The sequence below is a fragment of the Nipponia nippon genome, unplaced genomic scaffold (genome assembly GCF_047370975.1).
Source record: "Nipponia nippon isolate SJK-2023a ecotype South Korea unplaced genomic scaffold, ASM4737097v1 scaffold_23, whole genome shotgun sequence".
Classification (NCBI taxonomy): Eukaryota; Metazoa; Chordata; class Aves; order Pelecaniformes; family Threskiornithidae; genus Nipponia; species Nipponia nippon.
This window is the reverse complement of record NW_028262340.1, coordinates 2458120-2481442: the sequence shown is the minus strand read 5'-3', so window position 1 is coordinate 2481442 and position 23323 is coordinate 2458120. Positions and strand designations below refer to the sequence as shown.

General features: G+C 45.5%; 1 long non-coding RNA gene across 1 annotated transcript; it reads left to right on the top strand.

Moving 5' to 3' along the window:
• The first annotated feature begins 10886 nt into the window (after nucleotides 1-10886).
• Nucleotides 10887-12723, top strand: LOC148055344 (uncharacterized). Its single transcript, XR_015705498.1, has 4 exons — nucleotides 10887-10940; nucleotides 11095-11217; nucleotides 11602-11816; nucleotides 11994-12723. It is a non-coding gene; the product is annotated as an uncharacterized LOC148055344 (long non-coding RNA).
• The last annotated feature ends 10600 nt before the right edge of the window (nucleotides 12724-23323 follow it).

The following is a 23323-nucleotide window of genomic DNA, read 5'->3' as shown; positions in this document are numbered from 1 at the left end:
GGAATCCTCTGCCATGATCCAGTCATCACCTTTCACTTCAGGCTGTGTCTGGAGCTAGAAACCCCTGCAGAGGGGAAACTGGGCAAAAAAACCCATTTTAACTCATCCTTTATCTATACTATTCTTGTTTCAAAGCACAGAAGTCTGTACTTTGAACAGGTTGGCAGGCTGTAGGTGGGGAAATGAGTATGAGCTTCAGCTCTGCTCTTTCCATTTTCTGGCCAGGTTAAAAATCATTATTTATGAATCTGAACCAACTTTGACAAATATTTTCAAGCAAAAGGCAGAGAGAGAGTAAAAAAGAGAAAATAATACATAAAAATTTAACAAGTCAGTTTGTACGCTGGCAAAATGAATACTTTGCCTTGGCATGCTGAAATGATGTTTTACTTTGATATTGACCTAAATTTAACTTTTCAAAAGGTTTTAAGGGATACAGAAACCTCCTACCTGAACTGTTTCATTTCAGTTTAAACCCAATGTACTCTCTGATCTACCAGATTGTTCTTGATGCTTTTCTCATTCTATCTAGAAGGTAAGCTCCAAAACACAAATTTTGCATGGGCTTAAGATGAGTGAGGGCTTCCTCAGGGCTGACCAAAGGACCAAACACTTAGTTATTCTCACCATTCTGCTAGGTGAGGCTGGGATTCATTGCACCTAACTGTAGTCTTTTAAAAGTCAGGCACTTTGTTTAAATTACTTAAGCTATGCCAACAGTGGATAGAAAGAAGGCGGCATTTCCAGAAACTGATCCATCGTCAGACTGAGTGGAAGGAGGAATCGCCTGTGTATGTGCTCGTTTCTCTCTTTGGATTATGAGGAGGGTTGCAATGACCAGCCAAGCACAGACTGCCAGCCCTTAGGTGGCCCTACCACAGAGACAGCAGCTTACAGGTTTTGCCTCTCTTCCTGGCTGACACCTTAAGCAGAAAGTTAATCATTAATTTCTTTCAGAGGTTTCTTCTTAGGACAGGAACAGGAGATGGCCAGGATTTGTCTTCCATGGGAACATTGTACCTACGTGGAATTACCAGGCTTATGTGAGCTAAGGGGTGAAGGGCTGAGTGCAGGTCCCAGTTATCTCAGCTCAGTCTCCTGGATCAGAAGAATGCTACAATAATAAAAATCATAAAAGTCCTCTTAACCCTGAATTGACATCATTAGTGATTTTCTGGTGAGTGATAAAAGTGAAACAAAAGAAGAGAGAGAAAGGGCATTAATTTGAACTGGTGCAGGTTTCCTTTTACCTATAGGTAAGCGGACAACCCCCTTAAAGGTAATTACTGGAGCCAGCTGGAAATGTTTACTTGAAAAAGCATTCTGACTAAAACTCAAGGCTCTTAATCTATTTTTTGTTTGCAAAAAAAAAAAAAAAAGGCTTAGTTTCAATCAGACTTTGCCAGCATCAGCACAACTGCAGATCTCCAGAGCAGACCAAAAAGAAAAAAAAAAAGAGGTTTCATTTGGAGCGATGGTGGTATCTGACTAACAGTTTTGGAAAACCTGCCTGATCCCAGCATAGGCAAGGTTGAAGTGGTGAAGATACGCTCAGAGGGGAGGGAGAACTGGCTGCAATGGGGGACCCTGAGGAGCCCCAGATGAAAGCAGTTCCTTGGATGTGTGTGACAAAGATTCATGCCTCAGCCCCGGCAGAAGGGTGCCCCACCAAAGGACGATGATGCATTTGCTGTCAGACAAATGTTCTTTCTTCACTGCATGTGATTTAAATTAATCACCTTCTCACATATCCTGAGGCAAATCTGTTCCCAACATAGGAATGAAGTCTTAAATCAGGGACTACCTGCAATAACTGACACCCTTCACTCAAACAGGAATTCAGGACATAAAGCAAGCAGTGGAGAAAAAAGAAGCAGGAATTACAGGTGAGAACTGCTGGTAGAGGTCCCCAGGCTATATTAACCACTTCTGTCTGACAGTAAAACTCAAGGTATCATCATGATTTTCAGAGGCACCACAGAGCCTGTGGGATAGGTTTCTACCTCTTCTGGTGTTAATGAAAACAACTCCATTGCACGTAGCTGCCAATTAATATCTGGACATGTATCTTTTATAGTAACTGGAAAAATATGACAGCTTGGATTCAGAAGGGGAAACAATTGTCACCTGATGTAATTCTTGTATTTCCCGAACTCGCACCCATCATGTAAATGCTATGGGAAAACTGGTTGAGAACAACTGCATTTGTCCTTGTTCCTGGAAACAGAAACGTGATGGCAGACATCAAGGGAGATTCACTGAAACCATAAAGTTGCATGTAACCTTGCAGTTTGGCCTACTCAGAGCCAAAGGTTGGACCAGAGGCCTCCACTGGTTCCTTTCAACCTAAATAATTTAATGATTCCAAACAAAAATGTGTTGCAGTATTTTACTTAAATGCAGTTGGAACCAAATTGAGTCCATCCATGGACCCAGGGCCTTCATCATTAAAGCAGCTGATCACCTCATATTCAGCAGTCCTTCTCTTTTATCCTGTATTTTTTTAATTCTCCTTTGGTGCTGATGCTTAAGTGAGATCAAAGGGGAGTGAGAAACTCCCAGCTTCTCAGAGATACAGTAGTTCCACTGCTTGCAGGCCCAGGCTGGCCTGTGGGCAGAGCATGGACTGGAGATGTTTTTCGTCAGGAAGTTGTTGAGATGTAAAACTGCAGTATGATGCCTACCTGAGCCTGAGACAAGCTAGAACCTCATTCTTAGATTTAATATTCTTTAGAACTGCAAAGAAACGTTACGTGTCTTTGTGGGGAACTTTTGGTATTTCAAAAAATCTAATGCTTAAGGACAAAAAAATGAGGGTTTAATGCTCCCTGTATGAGGAAAAGCAGCCCTGACTCTGGGTAACCACCTACCTGAAACACCTCAGCCAAAAGGCCCAGGCATTCCTGAAATCAGCAGACGGACTGCTCACAGGCAGTAAGGTCCGAGCATCCAGAAGGTCCAAGCAGCCCATCGCTGGGGAGCTGTGAGATCGTCGTGGAAGGCACTGGACCAGTTGAGTAGCACTTTTCCATTGCAACAAGTTGGCAGGCCCTTGCAGACATTTACTAAGGTGTGATTTTGGACTAGGTCCAGTACTGAAGCCCAGACTTAGTTTTAATCATGCAGTATCAGTAAGAAAGCTATTATTCCACCCTTTGTCCAAATCTCTTCCTGGATCAGACTTTGCGGTGAAGGCAAGGAGGAGTTTGGTCCTCTACACGTGGCAGTAATTGTGGCGTATTGACATGGCTGACCACACTGCAGCAAGTGAATCTGAAAAAATCTCCCTTTGTACTGCTCTTCCAGCAAGGCCCTTGATATTGTAAATATCTAGGTGAGAGCTATCTCATCAATTTGATACACTGCGTGTCTGATCCATCTGCCCTATACAAAGTCTCTGATCCTTGACCCTGATTTCCTTTCATCACTGCCTGCGCTTACAAGATAGCAGCTATCTCTTTTCAACATTGGTCTGTTACACTCCCCATAAAAGCTTTGCTTGCTAACATCTTCAAGTGCTGAAAGGAGACTGGGAGAAACACTGATGACTTGCAAATGCTCTCCGTATTCTGCAAGAGCAAGACAGTCCTTTTCTTTCCCCAGGCTGCGGGAGTGCAGTTCTGGAAACATCACGTCAGAGCAGGAGGCTCTCATGGTATGAGAAGTCTGAACTTCCACAAAAAAGCTCTCATCATTACACACTTGAGGAGATCCAGGAACAAGAAAAAACTCTGCATGAATATTCTGGCAAGTACCAGAAGGGCAAGATTGATGCTGCCTTCACCCTCCCTGGCTTCTCATCACCCGTGTAATTAACACTCACCACCCCATGATAGATGGGAAATTCAGTACAAATTTGCATACTAAACTAAAGGCAGGGTGGGTAGGTGCCCCCTCCTCCCCCAAACTGACCTACTTAAAGGTATTCTCTGATGACCTGGGTAAACAGGAGCTTCTTGAGTCAGAGCCAGGATAATGAGGTATGTATCAACAAGCTTTATCGATCTGTACTGCCTGGGTAGCCACAAAGCCCTGGTAAAAGCTTCAAATCCCCTCTCCCAGCATGCAGTGGAATCAAGATAAAACTCAAAAGGGATTGTCTGCAGACAGCATCTTCTTTGTTTGTTTAAAGCTGTGATCAGGAATCTACAAGAGTATCTCAAACGAAAAGCAACAGAGATGTTCAAACCCTCCCATGAGCTGTGCATTAGGAATGGAGCAAGAGGTGTGGGACAGGCTGTCAACTTACGTACAAAGTCCTTGTCTTTAGTGCAGGAGGGGAAATTTCAGGCAGAAGGTGGTTCACCAGGTGGAATAGGCTCAGCAAGCGTGCAGCGGCCCAGATGGCAGCACAGAGCTCCTGTGCAGGCTTTGGACCCAAGCCATGAAACAGAGGGCTTCAGGGTGGCAGCACTGGCAGGCAACTTTGGCCAGCTTTCACTTTCTATTTTTTTCCAGCTGTTTATTTTTCTGCAAACATTTCAGACCAATGCTCAGTTCTAAACAGATTTTAAAGTATAAAAACCTAGAGGTGCATTGATCTTAGACCCTTTTGAAGTGGTCTGTAGGAAAGAACAACAAAAACCAGTATTTGGAAACTATAGCAAGAGAGATGAGAAAGAAGCCATAACACATTAGCAATCTGAATGATCAGCCACTAAAACAAATAGTGGAAGATGCTCCATCTTTGGCTGTTTCAAATGAAAACGTGGCAATTATCTGGAAGATGCTAGTCAAGCATCTGTCAGGTGTCCATCATTTGGCCCAAAATAGAGCTATACAAGAGATCAGACTTATCTCAAAGCCTGTGTTGCCATCACTGTTTGATTTCAGTCTGTCTGGGAGCTAACAAGGTCTGCAAGCAAGAATTTCTGAGCAATTTTGAAGACACAAGTACACAAGAAGAGGGAATCAACTCACAGTTCTCCAGGCCCGGTTCCTCCATATGGGTTGTTCATGTGGGGCCCAGGCCTTTTCTACAGGCTGTGTCCTAGTACCATTACGACTGAAAATGACAAAGTGTCAAGACTAAATCAAGCTGTTATTGCTCCTCCAAGACATATTTTTACCCTTGGATTTGAATTTTTTGTGTACCCCCAGCAAACCATATGAAACATCTAACAGATGTGAACTTATCAGGGTTCCAGCATCCTTCATGGAATATGTCCCTTTGTACAAATTACAAAATGCTCCATCTGTGCTAACTGGATTGAAATGTCAGCCCCACGGCTGGGGTAAGCCTAGCAGAATTTGTGTTTAACAATTTTGCAACTATATTAGATTAGCAATTATCCTCTTCTGGTTTTAAATTCTAATTTCACCTTTTTTCTTACTGCTGCAGGATGCAATATTCATGTACTGTTAAATCAAATACTCCATTAACAGCACCAGAGATAAATATTGAATTAATGGAATAATGTAGGTTAATAGTAGATTCATGGGATAATGCTGGAGAATACTGTGTATGAATTATGCTAGCAGCTGAATCACTGACCCTCGCTGTGCTCTAACTGCAGGTACAATAAAAATAGCCAAAAAATGCTAAGCTATCTGAGATTTAAATATTTACTGGGAGCAGGTAATAGGTCATGGATGTGGACAGATGCTTAGATGAAGCTAGGACAAACCATAAGCACTGAATTTTTCAGGCTCTCCCTTCCTGCTGAGAAGTAACAGAATCCACTGTTTGTTGCTGCTGAATAAATGCTCATTTTCTACCCAAGAATCCTCTGTCTCCTCCAGCCCTGTCCAGGGCCGAGGCACTCGGTTTGTAGTTCCTCACAAAGGCATCTCATTAAGGTTGCGTGAACCTCTGCAAAGCAGTGCCCAATCAATAAACCCATCTTTTTAGCAAAAAAATAACAACCCACAAATCCCCTTCAGAAACGGACTGAAGCGGAGACCTGCTAAAGCCGGGCACAGCCCTGCGATTGCCGGCGGGAGCAGAGCTCTCATTGGCTTCCTTGCGGCGGGTCCCGACCCGCGCTAACGAGGGCCGGCACCGAGGCTGGTCTGTGGGCTCTGGGCATGACTGACAGCCCAGACTCATTTAATTTCCTGCTCCGACCAGCCAGACCTTCCCAGCCCGGCCGCTTTCTGAGGCTGAGCGGCTGGGCAGACATAGCCCATCTCTGATGTGCTGGCTTACTAACTGGGCAGCATCAGAAGCGGTGCAAGGGACGGTCCCCTTCCGCCTGTGACAAAACCTGAGGGCAGGCAGAGTCCACCACCAAATGAGTGGGAAGGGCAAGAAGCCTACCAGGATGTGCTTTTAAGCTGTCCCTGTGTCTCTGTCCTTAATTCTCTTTTTTGTCAAGTCTGTCTAGTCAGTTACTATATTTTTATGCTTGGCTTCATGAATATTTCAAGTAGGAAACTCATCCTGAATTTGTTTCTTTTTTGTCTTTTCTTCCAGCAAATGTATGTGTGCAAACTCTCCCTAATTTATGTAAATACGGAGGCGGAAGAGTTTCACTTCGTTGTTACAAATTAAAAGTTCCCTGACATTTCCAATTAGCTGGAGAGAAAAGCAATGCAACTATAAATACATCACAAAGCCAGCAAGTCTGCGCTGGCATAAACAGCATGCTCCCATCGCGACACCGAACGGTGAGGCTCCGAGGCATGTGTGCTTGCAGCGGAGATTAATGGCATGGTGGCCCATTGCCCTGGGAAGGTATTAGAGAATTTGTGGCAGGGGGTGGCTGAAAATTTGGGCACAAGGGCAAGGAAACTGCCATTAGGGCTAACCCAAACTCAGTGTTGCCCTTCTGGGCTGATCAGAGGCGTAGGCTGGGGAGAGGAGTGTGTTTAGTATATCAGCATGGTGATGCTCGACAGGCTTCTGCAAGACAAAGTTGATGAAATGCCCTTTTCTGTGACCTGCAAAGCTGCTGCTGTCAGGGTCAAGCTCATGGTAAACATCTCTGCCTGAAACACATATGTGTGAGACAGGCAGCTACACTGAGGCGAAGGAACAGAGGCCGGTGGGTGGTATCTTGAAATGAGGGCGGGAAAAGGGTCACTGCACACCACCCCTGATTGATCCCTTCCTTGAAATCCCATCTGGTCTGGGCTAGGGGAGCCCCAGAAAAGGGGTACAAAGATGGAAAAGTCTCCTTTGTCCTATGGTCTCTCCATACAGGAACCTCACAGAGCCTGGAGGAAAGGCACTGTGTGTGGAGGTGAGCCCAAAGGGTAGCGTAGTCTGTGCTAAGCAAGTTCTGGAGAAGTTTATGACACCCTCTCTACCCCAGAATAAAAAGGGTGCAGGAGTCATACAGGCACTGCGGGGTGGTATATGCTGCAGTTCTCCCTCTGCCCTCTTGCCTGGATGTCTTCTACACGGGATCTACCCCGTCGTCTGACTGTGAGAGGCACAGCTATGGCTGGGGGGGTCGGAGTAAAGTGGGGCAGCAAGCACAGGCCTTCAGGTGAGTGGCATAAATCTAATCCTGTATGATGGTTTTGACTGCATTTAGACTTTTTGAGGTGGTAATGTGAAACATCTCATGCCCAGTTGCCTGGCTTGGAGGTCCCTCTGCCTTCCCGTGGGCATTAGGATGCCTAGGAGTGGACATTGCAATGCTTGACATCCCCCACCAGTGCTCCTTCAGATGCGATACCACCATGCTAATGTTCAGAGTTAATGTTCATGCTGCCTCCCAGGTCATTTCACAGCGAAGGGCACCCTGGCTTTTGGTGGCGGATGTCTAAAATTCCAGCGACATCATTTCCCATTTTACAAATCCATCAGGCTGCAGACACAGTCGGGTACAATGTGTTCAGACATCCAGTGCAAGGAAAACCAATAATAATACTGATGCTTTTTATTGGCTTCACACACCATAGCTTGTACTTCTCCTCCCCAGGGCCAGATAAAAGTTTTGTGTTGTTGTTTAAGAAAAAGCCCATTTTGGCACCATAGCTGGCAGAAATATTGAGCGCTTCATTTCTTCCCCTTCCCCCTCTCTTTCTCCTCTTGTAATCTTTGATAAAGAAAAAAGTGTTCTCAAAAAAAGGTATGCTAATTAACAATTAATTCTTTTATCTTATAGTGCCGAGACTGTAAGACCTGAAGAAGATGTAGAATAAAATTAGTGGTAATTAGCTTTTTAGAGCATTAAATAAACAGTGACATGAACGATGGAGAATTAATGTTATGCATTTATTTTTAACAATATTTATACAGGCAGTTTTTGAACAAGGCCCTGTGGCATTAGCTTTTACTAATACAGGCAAAACAGCGATGAGAAATAATTACATTTATTCTGCATTAAGACAGCACTATGCAAATCAAAGGAATAATGAAGAGAAGCCTGCTAATAGGGTTTTTGGAGACTCTGTACTTGAATATAATATTTGGGCTTTGTATTCCTCTGAAGAATTCAGAAATTACCACCCTCCATCATTTCAAGCCATGGGCATGTGGCTCTGTATACATATCACTGGTACGAATGAGAGCCACCAGCCAAGGTGAAGGTTTCCAAAGCGGTGGTTTGGGCTGTGCCCTTTGCTTCAGAGGGGACCCCCTTGCAGGAACCAGTGAGCAGAGGAGGATGCACGGCTGCATCTCCCACGGCTCCCTCCACAACCCAGCCACAGCCTTGCAAAATGGGGCATAACTCAACGTTTCTCTCTCCAGTCCCTGTTGAAACACCTGAATGAGGTGCCCTGATTTCCAGAAGGGTTAATGTTGCCCCCTGTAATCGTGCAGAAAGGCTCAAAATCGTGCATTTCAGCACCGACAAAATCATTGTTCTGACTGAATGTATTTATTCTTTGCTATTGCTGTTTTGGTCTTTTGGGGCACCTCTGGGAGCTGGTCTTCACCATGTAAACACACTCGGGGTGTGCTAACTGCCATCCAATCCACTTCATTAGTGAGCCCTCTGCATGCACATGCTTCACTTTCCAGGGTTGTTCACACCGATGAAATCTCCCACATCCAGACATTCATAACATCGGCGCAGAAAGGGACAGAGAAAACAAAAATTTGGCTCCTAATCAGCTGAAACACCCACAGATCATCCATCTTCTGTTATCGCTCCAGCAAATGTAAGAGAAGAAAATGGAAAGATATGTAAAACCTTGTTTGTGTTACACAGTTTTACTGCTAATAGGGTGTGCTAATTAAGGAAGGAGCCTCAGCAGATGAATCCTTGAAACAGTTTTTAATTAACACTCTCTCCGAAGTCAGAATCAGAGGGCAGAGAGGGGAGCGGGGGAAGGCTCCTCCTGGTGCTCCCCCAGCCCAGCACCTGCAGCAGGAGCCCAGCGCCGCCTGTGCCGCCCGGTCCCGCACGCTGGCTTCCAGCCTGCCTTCAGAAGTGCCTGTCTTAATTAAAAGACAAAAGGCATCGGTGACAGTCTTCAATCAGGTGTTTAATGAATAGCTGACAGGGCGCTTAATGCAATCAGTCCATTGTCATTTCAATGAAGTGACAGCAGGATGTATATTAATATCGTAACCTCCATTTCAGAGATCCACAGGGGGATGCTGAAACCTCCCGTGAAGGTTTTGCAGGGCTCGATCACCGCTCTCTGCACTGTATCAGGCATAAATCGCAGGGTTTGAGTCGTGCCAGGTCCGTGGCCTGTGGGTGACCCACACCAGGGACTGCGGCCATGGGTGACCCACACTGGGAGAGGAACACCCCCAAAGGACTGTGGATGTGGGTGACCAACACTTGAGTGGAGGAAAACCAGTAACGAGCAAAGAACAGCACCAACCCTCACTGTGTACAAACTTGCATGGGGAGGGGGAGAGGGGGAAAGCGTTTGGCCTTAGCTGAGCCGCAGGCAATGGGAAGTAATGTGTTTTCTTAAGTGTTTTTTAATTGTCTTCTCTTTTTTTTTCCTCAATATCCAAATCAGGCATCAGAAGTTGGTGTTAATTGGCAAGAAATTAAATTAAGCAAAAATTCCCCAAGTTGAGCCTGTTTTGCCTGCAGCATGCTGCCACCGAGCGTGTGCTGGGCTGTTGCTCGTCCTCCACCCCACACAGCTTTTAGTCTTCCCCTGGCTGTCAGCTCGTGTGCGCAGGGTGGGAGCTGGTTGTTACCACTCTATTAACCTGTTTGCTCCTTTGGTTCACATATTGGGAACATTCTTGGGCTCCTGGGTTTGCCCATGTGGATCAGATTAGAAGGTAATGATTAAGGTCGTAATGTAGTAGTTTCTGTACATAATCACACCTTCTAAAGCTGATCACTCCTGTTTGTGTTTAACTCTTTGGTGTAACCATCGGTCTGTGTGCTGTTGGTAGCGAAAAGGATTGGGTCCAACTACCAACACCCCCCACCCCATCTCCTTCAGCAACCCCATCCAAAGACCAGGAACCAAGTCTACGTTACATCATTCCTTCTTGCAACCAGGGAAACCAAGAGTTTAAAATAAACAGAACTTTCTTGGGATGGGAAAACAGCAAAGTAAGAACTCAGGGCGACTGCATTTATGTGTTAACAATCCTCAGTGAGACATTTCTCCATTCGCCTTTTCTTGGAGGGGGGATTTTATTCCCTGATGGACAGCCTGGAAGATGATGATACTCCCCTCGCAGAATGATTGCAAGGTAGACAATGACAGTTCAAACCCTTGCCTTGCTCTGCCAGTCTCTTGACAACACTAATGGGACTGCCAAGAGGGCACGAGAGTGTTATTTTCTCTCCACAGTCCATTCAGAGCCAGCCTTCCTGCGGAGCCAGCCCCAGAGTCCTAGTTAGGCTCTAGTGGTTGTGATGACTGTGGTGTGGCTGCTTGTCCTTTATCTTCAGACCCACCTGTCTCACTCCCATCTGGATCATTTGGTGGTAATTACAGTCCTGTGACCTGTTAGGCTCTCAGGAGATAAAAAGACCCATTCCTTCCAACAAGATAGAGGTCACAAAACACTCAAATCATGTTAATTTATGGGATCATTCAGGGAAACAGAGCTATAGGTGAGGCTCAGAGATGTCACAAATAGAAATCAGACAGCAAAAACAGGCAGGCAGAGAAGCCTTTGCAATGCCGCCTTCTTGGAAGAAATGCTGAGAGATTCACTGGGTGCCATGTAGGTCCTTGAGCTGAATCAACTCTGTATTTTTTTAACAGCCTCCTGAGGAGGAGAAATTAAAATGGTGCCTCCAGTCCTGATCTTGAACAGCCATATTCAGCAATATCGGATACAAGTTGCTGCAGAGAGGAGACCAAAAACCACTGTGCTCCCACCCGTAGGTGAGTCAGACCGAAATGCTGATCCAGAAAGGAAAATGTTTGCTGAGCCCACCTTCCCCAGTCCCTTTCTGCAAAATTTTTTAATTTCTCTTACTGCATTTTTCTAATCCACTCTTTCTTTCTTCCTGCATATTTAAGTTTACTTCCTATCTCCCACCTGCAGATGAGTGGCTGCACTTCTGCCAAGATCACACGTAAAACAAAATTAGGAAAGCAGAGATCAGCTAATAAGCAGTTGCTATTCGTTATGGGAAATTACAGCTTTCACGTCTTCATAGAGTGAACGCCTGTCAGCTCCAAACCAGAGACCTGTTGCGTCTAAATACCTTGCTTAAGTGGGTGGATAGGCTTAAATGCACTCCAACTCATTCCTCTTTTTAGCAGAAATTGCTGCTGCTGTCCTCAGTGTCTGGGGACAGACACAAGTGGGACGTGGAAGGTGGACAGGACATGCTCTCCTCTGCTCCGTTTGCTTCCCCTGTGACCCACAGCGCCTGGCGCTTGAACCTCATCTGACGGCACCAAGAAGTGACTTTCTCTAAACCACCACATAAATTCACCAGTGAACAGCAAACACCTTGAGGTCTGGCCTCATCCAGGTGAGCAAAATTTTCATTGCAGAGATGGAAGATGGCCACTGAATTAAAGATGGGGCAGCTGCTGGAAGATGCACTGCCTTTCTGTGGCTGAATGTGCATGCTGCTAGTGATAGCTCTGGCAGCGCATTCCCGTCACTAGGCTTTGGTTTCTGTTACCGAGGATGTCCCCTTTTACAGCCATGGGAAATGGAGGCAAGAAGCACATGGAGCAACCTGAGAACAGTAGATTAAGGAAAAATGAGTGATGAAAGCCAGGCCCCAGAGTCCCACTCTATGTCCAAGTACTCAGAGGGCTTTGCCATCCCTGCCTCTTTCGTTTATTACCAGCATATTGTGTTCCTGCAAGAGAATCCGATTTCAGAAGAATCATCCATCTAAAGACCATCGCCTCTTCTGGGGCCTCCCAGGCCCACTATCCATCCTAATTCAGAAGTTATGCTCTGGCAGGCCAAGCAATGCTTTCCATGAACCTGTTCAAAGCAAAGAAGGCAGGAGTGCTGTATGGTTGTATGCCCCATGACTACTGGAGGTCTAAGGTTTATTTAGGACACCTGTGCCTTGTCTCCTGTGCCATTGCATCTGGGAGGAGGGCAATGTCCAATTTATATGGTCAAACTTGTCTTACTTGCAATATTCCACCCTCCGTCACCGTTTATATCGAGCTGCTCTGTGAGAGAGGGATGGAAACCGTCACCTTGTCAGGGCATTTTTTCTGCCCTCTTGTAACAAAAAAGCTTTTGAATGTCAGAGCTTTTGAATGTCTCTTGTAAGAATTTCATGAGCAGACCGATGTTGTTGGCCCATTTTAGAAAGAGGAAAACACCTGTGGAGAGCTGGGGAAAATCACTGTTTTGGGTGTTTGAATGTCACATCTAGCACAAAGCCTCACTGCTTTTCCACCCCCGCTTGGGGATTTTTGCCAAACTGCATTTTTGGGCTTCTCAAAGTGCCTGTTTTATACAAGGGACAAGAGGGACCTACTGGGGAGGAGCGGATACCAGTGCCGTAGATGCTCACCAGGGAACAACAGGACATAGAGTACAAATTAGATGACTCCAAAGTTCATATATAGATCAGCAATAGAGCAAAATCCCCAGAGCTCCACAGCACACAGCTCACATCTGGGGAGGGCTGAACACTGAGGCCATGATTTCTCCCCAGCTATAGAACATCACACCCACTGCAGAGATGGCTGCAGGACATGGATCCAAGCACGGCATGGGATCATTCACAACTAGCCAGGCTTCCCGGTCTGCGCAGACACTGCATGCCTGGCTTCCCACATGCGGCAAGCACACACGATCACAGCTTTTGGCCAGCGTCTCCTGTTCACACGCTGGAGCAGAAATAAACAGAACATTGTCAAAAACAAAGCCCCAAGTGATGTTGGGAAACATCAATTGCCTCTTACATAATGTAAACCAGTCCGGCATCCCCAGGATGCTTGGCTGTATGTTTTGGAGCTTGCACAGTATTTGAGAGAGAGCAGACAGTATGCTAGGAGGTGTAGCTGTTGCCATGGCTCCCTAATTACCTTCTGCGAGGTTACCATAGAGAAAAGCCCAGAGCTGTCTTTAGAAACAATAGCACTTCAACTTTGTTTACATGGACTTTTCAGTTTTTAAATAAAACTTTACATGAGCCAGAAATTGAGCCTTCAGCCCACTGCAGAGCAGGGAGGATTTTATCACTGCAGAAACTAAACAAATATTTCAATATTTGTTTCTCTATTTATATTGCGCTGAAACAAAAATATTTTGGGAGGTGGGGCGAGTTGCTTGGTTGGCTAGATAGTGAGTTATTTGTTTTATGGGTTTTATTTTTTCCCATTGAGAGACCAGAAAAGTTGAGAGTTGCGTCTGGGACGAGACAGTAACAGTTGGGGTGTTCGGCAGAGCCTCTGCTGCAAGGCTCCGTTGTAGCAATGGAAAAGCTCCAACAGAAATGCATCAGCAAGGTGACACAGCCAGAGTAGGTGACAGGCTGGCGGCAAGTGCATTTTCCCAGACCACAGAAGAAACAGGTTCCAGTGCAGACATTGAAGAGGTCCTAGGGAGCCCGTAGCCTTTTGACCTCAGTCATAGTTAGGCAAAAAGAAAAGAGCCTGGTCTTTGATTATGGGGCACTCAGGCCCTGTTACTATTTCTGGCCAAAATGAAAGAGGTATTGTGGGTCTAAAAATTTTTGCTTACAGAAAAGATGCATTCCCTCAAATAGCTTGGGTTTGAACAAACCCTCACTTCCGAACAAGAACCTGTTTGGCAGAACCATGGCTTTGTCTAACACTATCCACTGCTTTAGAGCTTCCTATGAGGGCAGGGAATGTACAGATCTGAGGCAATATAAAAGCTGCTTATAGTCATGACACTGCAGAGTGAGCTTTTTTTGGTGGAAATAACTTACATTTACTGCACTAAAAATCCTTTTGTATTGCACAAGGGACATAAACAGTTGTAGCACTTAGAAAAGAGAGCCAGCTCCCATCAGCATCCCTTGGTAATGGGTGGGTTCATTGTGCAGGTCATTAGGTAGGAAGGGAATTGATGCCACCTGCGACCAAGTGGCTGTGGTATTTTACAGAGGGCATCTTGGGATCACTAAGCACCTCCCCACCATAGTCACAGGCTGCCTCCCCACATTGCTGTATACCCTTCCATGGGTTGACAAACCTAGGTCCTGAGACTCACCTGCCTGAAACCTGGCTGTCTGAAAGGCTGGCACCAGGGTAAGCTAGTCATGCAGTCTCCCTTCACTTCCACACCTCGCCCACCGCAAGCGAAGGTGGTGTGGGTGACCTTCTGAAAGTACTGAGACTGCACAGCAAGGGGGATTTCTCCAGTTACATGTAGATATTTGCAGTGCAGGCCTCTCTGATGCAGATCCGGCTGGTAGAGTCAGTGCTGCCTGGGGTGCGTTTTATCTCATCTTGAAATAGATGTCTACGCTGGTTAGAAGAATTGCTCCTCACAGCGCCTGTCTCTCTTCACTGACTCTGAAAGGAGCCTATAGGGTCTATTTCAGCTGTAGCGGCACACTTCACTGACTTGTAGCTAAGTGAGGTAAATCCTGTCCTGAAGTTAATTGCTACCTTTAATTTTTTTAATATCTAAAGTGACTGTGCATCTTAGCGATGAGGCAAACATGGAAAATCCACCATTTGACCTCATTAATTGACCTCATCAATACCACTGGCTCTGGAAACTTTGAGGGACGTAGATAGGTTTCAGCATTTTGCGAAAAGCCGGGTGAGGGTGGCCAGAGAGTTAGTAACGGGCTAAGAATTGAGAAGTGATTCCCACAGGGTATCACCTCCCACAGCTTGGTACAAAAGGAAATTTAGAAAACTCTCCTTGCTGTTGCAATCATATACATAACTTTTCACAACACTGTCAGAAAGACAGAGCATGCCATACCCACTTTTTGGCATCAATAATATAATAGTTTATTAATTCTGCAGTAGCAGAAGTTAATTGGCTGGGGATAAATTATGAACGTAGCAGGAGGCAGGGGAGGTCTGTATTCCTCTCGCTCACAATAGATGAAATTGAGTATTATTAATACGTAGCAAGATTAAAGCAATTTCCCTCTGATTCATTGCTCCTGCTTTCTCTAAAGACAAGTGAGGCGGACAGAATTGTCTCTTTCTGCTTTCGAGTCTCAAGTATTTCCATCAAATTTACGCTTGCTTTCTGTCCTAATGAAGAGAGGACAAACGGTTTCTACTACCACCTAAACCCAGCCATAGGTGGTCAGAAAAGAAGCAAATCCACTGAGGAATTGTGGCATTGTCTTGTGAAAACTTGCTATAACATTTTATCTTAGTTGATCCGTCTTTATCAAAGGATAAATAGTAAGTAAAAATTTCTCCTGTTAGCTTTTCATATAATCCAACTTCAAAAAAAAGGAAAAAAGCTCTCGAAACAAATCAAGCTGACTTAACGACTGCTAGTGAATAAAAGAGTACTGGTGCTGTTTTACACTGTGTGCTGGCATTGAAATGCTAAATAACCTGCAGACACTTCCAAGATGCCCTACTAAGAGAGGTCATTAGCCCTTTTCAGAAGTAAAAGGAGCAATTCAGTTTGCAAACAAGCTAGAAAAGTTGGAAAGCAGAAGACCAAGAGGGTCACAGGGGAAGCCAACCACCAACCTCGGAGTCCCCTCTGCTGACAGAAATGCATCATATGGGGAGGGACTTCCCTTAAAAAGGGGCAGAGATGACAGCAGAAGAGAAAGGTTGGGTTTTCAACATTGGAAAAATGGCAAGCTATTCAGGCTTCCCAGAATAATCCATGGTTTCTAGAGCAGTGGAGGTAGTGGGGGACCACCTGCACATGGAAGCAGATGTGAGGGTATCAGGGACTGCTGGTGACTCAGCTAGGTCAATGGTCCTTTTCACCTGGGTTTGATCCTAATGCATTCATTTTGCTCATTATTTGAGAGATATTATGGACATAGAGCCATGAATTAGGTGGCCCTGGCTTAGAGAGTGTGGCAATGTCTCCCTCTAGTAGCTGCCCCTGGCAATGAAAATTGCCTCCAACTTGCTGTTTTCGAATAAGTGAAATTTCCATTTCCCCATAAATAGAGAACACTGGCTTTCACCCTGCGGATATTTGGTTTGATTCATACTGTCTATACATCTCCTGTATGGCTCACCACACCAATGTATCTCTGACTGCAGTGCATAATAATGCATAGCAGTAGTCTGGCCACCGAAGGAAAAATATACATTACGTGAGAGCACCAAGGAGCCAGCTCCATCTGTCCTGAGCTTACTGTTATCATTTACATAAGTAAACATGAGAACAAGGGAAATGTGAGTCATTCCACTGATTCAGAAGCATTTTACACCCTGCCTGCATGAATGGAAATGCCCCAAAAGAGCATCAGACAACAGAAGATCTACCAGCCAGCCCACCAGCTATACAAATGCATATGTCAGGTTCTCTCTCCATGTACTTTTTGTAATACTTCACCCCAATTTCCTTTTCATAGCTCTGCAATGACTGAGTGCTCAAAAGCTAGTAATTTTTTTCCCCTCAATGATACCAATTGTTCTAATAGAAGCTATTACCTCTCCCTGCAAACCTTGTCTCCATGGAATCCTTAGACCATCATGGTCAAAGCACCACTACCATTTTCCCCTCTTGCACATCCATCTCATTAACACTCTTCCGTCATGCAGGTGCCTCACCACATTGTCCTCCAGGAGACTTCCAACAGCCCTTGCCTGCAGACCTGTCTGCCCCCACTTTCTGAAGGCTCATACCATGTATCATTTGCTGTCACATCTCTCTCCTCAATAGCCCGTGAAAAGAGTCAGATATGTGACCTTTTTTACAATACTGCATGCAAGAGTCTGCTCCCATACTTGCAGTCTCTAACTTTCCCTCTATATCCACCCTGCTTTCCCCTCTGGATTTCACAAGGTCCCTCGGTGGCCTGCCGCATGCCCAGAGGTAAGTGAGCAGGCTGCGGACTCTACACCAAGGAGACCCAATATTTCTTTGGTTTTGCACTTTTCTTTAATCTCATACCAGCAAAGAACGTGCTTTTAGACACAAGATCCAAGGTCCAACTACTGACACAAAGGAGTTGCTACAATCAAACTCAAAGACTTCTGCCCATGCTCACCACATGACTTTGTTTTATTTTCTTCTAAAACCAGGAATCAGAGCACTCTGTTTCTCTGCAGAACTGTAAATTGAAACTAAAGGGTAGATTGAAAAGGAGACGCTTGTACCATATAACCAGTGACCTTCCCAAAGAAATTTAATGCCTGAAACATCCTAAAATTTGGTTTGAATCAATTCAGTATCACCTCAGCACAAGGCAATCTCTATATCTGAAAAAGGCTGCAAGGAGGAACAAGCTCGTCTAAGCCAGACTGGCAGTGTTGCAGGTAGGATTTTGATTACAGGAGTGTAGATACCACTTCTCCTTAATGGGATTGATTAAAAGCTTCAAATACATTATCCTTTACATGGGGTCACTTTTATCTTGGGGTATGCATTTTTTTTTTTTCCCTCACAGGTGTGGGTTCATCACTTCTGCTGATGCTGATGGAAATCACACGTTCTTGCTGGTAACAGGGCCACAGAAAATTGCACAAATCCTTTTACCCTCAAATCAAGTTGGAAATGGCTTTGTCCAGAATAATAGAGTGCATGTATCAGAAAGTGTCCTGGTCTAAAGAGGGTCTTGCAGTATGTTGGAGAGAATACTGTGCTGAAGAGGCATGCGGTGGTTTAGGGTGAGTCATTTACCCTTTGCATTGCAGGTTTTTTACCTGTAAAAGCAGGACAAACCCCCTTTTTCCTGACCCTGCTTTCTTCGTACTCTTCGCAACAAGAGTCAGCTCTTGCAAGTGATTTGAATCGTACCTAGTGCAGATCTGGGTCTTTCCAGCATCTCCACCCTCCAAGAGGAAGCAGGACCCGCACTCTTTGGAGTTTTATAGCACGGACTAGTAGTGCTCAGGTACAATTTCTCAGCCCTGACACGACTATTGCACAGTGCCCTGAATGGAAGCTCTGTCAGTCATGCTGATGTTCAGATTCACTTTCCAGCATACATAGCCAGCAACAGGGGTTTTCATAGGCCTGTACCAAGTGGCTGCGAAATGCTATGATGTACATGAATCCTAAACTCGCTTCCCAGGAGTTGGCGAGCCCCCAGGGAGGAGCATTGGAGAGAGAGCAAAAAGTTGCCTCAGCGGGGCAGTGCGCTCTTGCTTGTTCTCCCATCCCTGAACCATGGGTGCTGCTGGTGTCAGCCATGGGTATTCTGCTCCTGCTCTGCAGTGGAGGTATTCCCATTCTGACACTTGGATTGTCTCACAGCTGCTTTGTTTCCGAGGGTATAAATTATATCCCTGGTAGGCCAGGGAGAAGCTGATGCTTTGCAGCTGACCCACTGGCTTGTTGAAGAAATCCCCCAAAAATCAAAAAGAAGGAGAAAAAAATAAAAAGGGTAGGAATCATGAGGTCATGAGGCATGCCAGCCTGGGAGCAAGCAGCAGCTGGTGCTGGCCAGCACTGACACCCGTGAAACGAGCTGACAGCCTGAGGTCAGCAGGGGTGTTGCAGGTGGACACTGCCCCGTGTCCCAGGCGTCGCTTATCCCGGTCACTGGGGAGCCAGCACCGTCTGCAGACTCAGGCGGTTACTGTAAGGGTGGCCCAGGGCAGCAAAACGGCTGTGCTGAGAGCCTGAGCTGCAATCTGGAGGAAACTCACCTCCACTTCGGTGCTGACATGATTTTGGTTTGTGCTTGTCAGCAGAGGCATTGTGCTGAAACAGCCCAGGAGCCTGGACACCCTCTCCTGCCCTTCGCTTGTGCTCAAGGCCCAGTGGGCCAGCAGTGCGTGAAAGCCTGGGCCAAGGTTGCTGATGCTGGAGTCCCAGCCCCATATCCTCTCAGTTACATTGGCTATGACAAGAATTTGAAAATTTGAAACTGGTTCTTAGTGGTTCCAGCTGGGCAACTATACCCCGTGAGGAATTAGTACTGGTTATCTGAGTTCCTGGGGATGATCCCTGATGTCACCACCAGTCACCAAGAGGAGTGTCACTGGAAACCCAGCTGAGACCCAGCTCCTACAGTTTCCCCCTGCAAAGACATCCTCATTTTATCCATTTGCCTTGCAATGAGCTGAAGCTGGTTTTCCTCCTCTGCCAGGGATCATTAGGAGATCCTTGATTTCTGACCTTGCCCATGCCTGGATGATTTGCTCTTCCCTTGTATTTCCTGACAGCTTCCTCTTCGCTGATGATTAAACAGATGAGTACGAATGCTTCTCTTTCCTTGTCCTTACCCTAGATACCCTGATTGCTATCACTCTCATGAGCTAGGCATCCTCCATTTGCAGTCAGGCCTGAACTCTGTGATGGATCACCCCTCCAGGCAGCTAAACAAAGTCCTCCATTAGCTGCCAAAGCCCTGGCAGTGGTAGCACTGTCAAATTGAGTACCTGGTACCTGAGGCTACTCTACCAATAGACTTCACAAGCAGCCAGGCAGGCATGCCCTCGCGCTTAGACGATGCTCTCCAGAATGGATGATGGCAGGCAGTGCAGATGGGAGGGGGGAATTTGATTAATAAAAGAAGCGTTTCTTACTCCCCCGCTCTCCTCTCATTACTGGCATTTGAAAGCCAGGATTCACATTTCTTCTAAGCTGTGGTGTTGTGTACAGATGTGAAGCTGTGTCTCTCAGGAGTGCTTCCACCAGCAGAATTCAGATGGGAGGAAATGGGCTGGCGACACCCAGCAGACAATAATCTATTGGAAAGTGTCCTCTGCAGATGTGCTTCCTTTTCATCAGCGCTTATTATTATCAATAAGATTCCTTCCCTTCTGCCCCACGCTAAAAAGGGACTGATATTTTATCTTGTTTTTTTCCAGAGGGATGAAACAAATGAGTGAAAGAAAAGAAAGAAAAAGTATCCGTTCTGGGTGGGACTGACTCCCATGCAGAAGAGATGAATGAGGCTTTTGGGTCACACGAGTTCCACTGAAGCCTAGACATTGGCTTTGCTAGGCAACATCTATAGACCCTAGGTTTTAACCATGACATGCTCTGTGCTGGCTTTCACCCCCTGAATAAAAGCATAGAGCATTTTTTTCCTTCAGAAACTTCTCCTGGGGAGGCTTCAGTGCTCCCCTGAAGGTTACAGTAGCTTTATGGACCATTCCTTTTTAGCAAGGCAGGGCTGTGGTAGGTCTGTCATCTTTCTGCTGTGTGGCCCTTTTACCCCAGTCAGATTTTATCAGTCAGGCTGTGAGTCCTTCGGACACAGCATCTCTCTCTGTCCTGTCAGAGGGCAGCACCCAGTTCATCAGCACCTGAACTCCGTTGAGTGCTGAGAGGCTGATTCACCAATTTAGGTGCTCAGCCTGCTTAGAGATGACCTGATACAGCTGGGACCTGGGGTTTTATTGTCAGCTCTACCCATCAGCAATGCTGTTGAGCTTCTCGGTCTTCCAGAAGTGAGAAAGGGATGCTGGTGTGGTGTGTAAAGTGTTTTGGGGTCTACTGCAGAACAGTGCAAAAGTGGAGGTGGTACTGTCTGAAGCTGCAATGTGATGAATTGAAATTATGAAGGAATGCAGAGAGTTGAAGATAATGAGCATTTCAGAAGTCCTACAGCATGATACCTTAACTTAGTAGAAATTCATGGGGCTAATCTTTGTAAACAGCTGTCCTTCAGAATCTGTAAGAAACCTTTACCCCAACTGAGCAGTGAGCAGGCCATTGCCAGGAGGTGTAAAAGGCAGAGGTCTGCTGAGCGTGGAGAAGCTTGGGCCATCACAGGGCTCCTCAGGAAACCAACACCTTTCCCGCAGAAAATAAGGTAGGAAAACCTTTGGTTAGAAGGGTTTCAAGTGGGGGAGATTATTTGGTTATACTATATTTCTTTTTTTTAAGTGGAAGGAATATGAAACTGGAAAAAAGAAAAACAAAACCAAAAAACCCCCAAATGAAAACAGTTGGCTGTGTTTCAACACATTGAAATGCTACTGTTTGTTTCTTTTCAACCTAATCTGTGAATCTTGATATTATTACTCAATTTTTTTTTTTTAAGCAAAAGCCATCTTTCTATGCTAATGTTTTGGTGTATGGCCTTCCTTCCCACTGTCTTGCATTTGCTATATTTTTGTCTGCAAAAAAGTCTATTTTTCCAGTTCTAAAATTCTAGACAAAACATAATGTTACATTAATTTTAATCCAGACTTATTTTCCAATGGTTCTTTTTCAAAAGCTTTTTTTCTTTTTTAGTAGAGTTCAAATATTTAGGGGAAAACAATGGCAAAAATTCATTTTTAATAGGGAGACCTTTTATCTAAATACTTTATTGAAGAAACAGGTCCAGTGTGTTTTTTATATCACTGCATCTAATTTAATGTATTAAACTTTCTGAGCACTGGCTTTCATTTAAATGACCCTTTTTCTTTACTTGATTCAGGGAGGGTTAGTGGAAAAAAAAATCAGGTTCTTTTCTGAGGGAACAACTGCAGGAAAAGGTTTCTTTCTTGAGCAGAATGAAAATGAGAATTTTGAATGCCTTCTTTTACCCTGGGAGTTCTGGAAAAGCTTTATAAAAAAAAGGGGGCAAAACAAAAAAAGCGCTAACCTCAAACAGTTGTTTCTGTTTGAAACTGTTTGTTTCAGGGGAGAAATAAAACAAAACAATACCAAGCCTCTGGTTGCCCTGACTGCTGGGGCAGTCCTCATGTTTAGAAAATACCAGGACTGTCTCCGACTTTTGGGAGCTCCAGGAATCTGGGAGGGCCATGAGGGTGCCCCATGAAGCTGGAGCCATCTGAGAGGTCCGGGAGGGAAGGGAAGGGACGGAACACTCTTGCTCCAGCTCAGAGAGGCTGGGGGTGGTGGCCCCGTTGCATTGCCTTGGGTACCACATTCCCTGCTGGGGAGAGGTTGGGCTTTGAACGGGACCCCCCCAGGCTCTGGGTCCCAAGCCTTTCACCAGGGTTTTTGCCTCGGGTGCAGTCAGCCGAGAGCTGCTCTCGGGCCACCAGATGTGAACCATGCGCATCTGGGACCCCGCTTCAAGTGGCGAGAGCCTGCAAGGCAGGAAAGCTGGGTTTTCTTTTCCGGTCTGTCTTTGTCCTCCTCTAAATCGCTTTGCTCCTCTCCTCATCCACCCCAGCCTAAGTTGGATATTTCTACCCAAGGCCAAGCAGATGATCCCTGGCAAGCTAAGCTCTAGCCTCACCACCATGTAATCCCTGTATCTGAGCCAGATGCAGCTGGGTGACCTGGAGGTGAATGAGTCCGCATCCATCCCACGGTGCCAAGGAGCTCTCTCCTTAGTATCGATATTTTCCTACTTCTTGTGCTGCTCTGGACAAAACAAAACAACAACAAAAAAAATGAGCCGAGCTGCTTGATTTTGCAATCTCCATAGATGTCGGGAGGCAGAGATGGCCACAGAATAAAGATATCCTGTTCAGAGCAAATAAATAAGATGTTGATTGGCAAGCTAAATCCTCCACAGTGTCGCTGCCCGTATGACTGGAATCCCAAATGAGCCAAACTGCAACATGTTTTATGCTGTTTCCGCACTCTAAATGCATTTTTCAATCTATTTCCTTAAGCCTGCAGGACCGCTGTCTCAAATTCCACTTCCCATTTCTCCACTTGGACAGAAACACTAAATACAAGCTCTCCTTAGCGACAGCACCTTTCATTTCATTTCTCAGATTTCTAAGCACATCGGAAGGGTTAGCATGTGTTAACAGAGACATTGTCATGAGATAATGGCCTGCTATTAGAGCATCTTTTTTTTTTCTTTTTTTTTTTTTCTTTTGATGGCCATGGGCCATTTTCCTGTGATGTGAGAAATGATGTCTTGCAGTTCCTGGACATATTATGGGATCGGCCTTGTCACACAGCCCGATCAGTTCTCTGATCTCTCTTTTGAGAGAGAAAGAAGAAAAACGTCCCCCTGGGACGTTCTGTGCTAGCATGACAAAATCAGGC